Raw genomic sequence first — 786 nt, forward strand, 5'->3', positions numbered from 1 at the left:
TCAGAAATCTGAAATAGAACATGTGACGTCATTAACCACTCTCGGAATGATCAAACCCGCTCCATCCGAAAACGCTATTAGATCCAGCGAAAATTTAAAGGCGAGAACCAATCATATTCAAGAATCTCTGAGTGCTCACTAAGATATTGAGTGACGTTTTCGAACGCAGTCTTGTTGACTACAACCTATGTAGCGCGAAAACTGTGTTGCGTAAGTGCAATTCAAGTATAGAGTGTCAAAAAAGTAAGTAAATAAACATATAAATCTACATAAAATATATTACATATATATAAATTATCTAGACCAAGCATTTATATTGCATATTGTTTAGTAAAAGATACAGTAATAACTTAGTATGTAAATCATCTCATCTTTGTTTAACATTAGCAAATAGCAAGGTTAAATCAGAAACATAACGATTATAATATTTACTATGTCAACTGTGTCTCTAGCTGAAAAACGCCTTTAATTTTCTAATAAAGCGCATTAACAAAGAAACAGTATGAACAAGAAACATTTTTATATATTCTTCTTTCTTTTCGTCCAAATAAACAGTGTTGAGTAAAAAGATAAGAATTGATACATGTATACTCTTCTCAGTATAGTAGATTTATATTGCCTTTTTTCTATCAACACCGATTATCTGAATTAAAAGAACAAATAATATATACAGATGCCTCTTTGTCATACAGTTTTCTAGTAATAACCTTTATATTGGATATCAAATGTATAGTCTAGATATATGGATAATTGAAACATATGTCTAATTATATATTATACATATAC

The sequence above is a fragment of the Wasmannia auropunctata genome, unplaced genomic scaffold (genome assembly GCF_000956235.1).
Source record: "Wasmannia auropunctata unplaced genomic scaffold, wasmannia.A_1.0 LD336088.1, whole genome shotgun sequence".
Classification (NCBI taxonomy): Eukaryota; Metazoa; Arthropoda; class Insecta; order Hymenoptera; family Formicidae; genus Wasmannia; species Wasmannia auropunctata.